Source organism: Seriola lalandi, unplaced genomic scaffold (genome assembly GCF_002814215.2).
Source record: "Seriola lalandi dorsalis isolate HSWRI2012SDOR001 ecotype SW California unplaced genomic scaffold, Sedor1 jcf7180001989679, whole genome shotgun sequence".
Taxonomy (NCBI): Eukaryota; Metazoa; Chordata; class Actinopteri; order Carangiformes; family Carangidae; genus Seriola; species Seriola lalandi.
This window is the reverse complement of record NW_019460345.1, coordinates 1-548: the sequence shown is the minus strand read 5'-3', so window position 1 is coordinate 548 and position 548 is coordinate 1. Positions and strand designations below refer to the sequence as shown.

The following is a 548-nucleotide window of genomic DNA, read 5'->3' as shown; positions in this document are numbered from 1 at the left end:
TCTACCTTGTCAACCTGTCCATTTCTGATCTGCTCTACACAATTACTCTTCCTGTGTGGATTGAACTGGCCAAGGAGAGTCCTATAGGTGGCGGTCTCTGCAGCCTAGTGGCTGTGATCATGTTCAACAGCTTTTACGTCGGCTCTGGCCTCCTTTGCTGCATCTCCGTTGATCGCTATGTAGCAGTGGTCTATCCTCTCCAGTTTCACTGGGTCAGGGAGGTGCGGACAGCAGCACTTGTGAGTTTTGCTGTATGGGTTTTGGAGATTGTCATCCACGTTATCTTACTTGACCACACAGGGGCGCTGCAAGCTTTCTCCTCAAGTGACTTGTGTGAGTACCCATGACACAAGAGAGTGCCAACCTTGCTCTCACTCGGGTCAGCCTCGGTTTCCTGGTCCCCGTCTTCATCATGACTTTTTGCTTTCAGCAGATCATGCAATCACTCAAACAGAGCACTTCCATCATGGCGGAGGAGCGCAGGAAAGTAGGACTGCTGTTGTTGTCCCTGCTTCTAACCTACACAGCAGCCTTTGTGCCCTACCAGA

At 50.9% G+C, this 548-nt stretch overlaps 1 pseudogene; it reads left to right on the top strand.

The window, feature by feature from the left end:
• The first annotated feature begins 8 nt into the window (after window positions 1-8).
• Window positions 9-544, top strand: LOC147820139 (G protein-coupled receptor 4-like; annotated as a pseudogene).
• The last annotated feature ends 4 nt before the right edge of the window (window positions 545-548 follow it).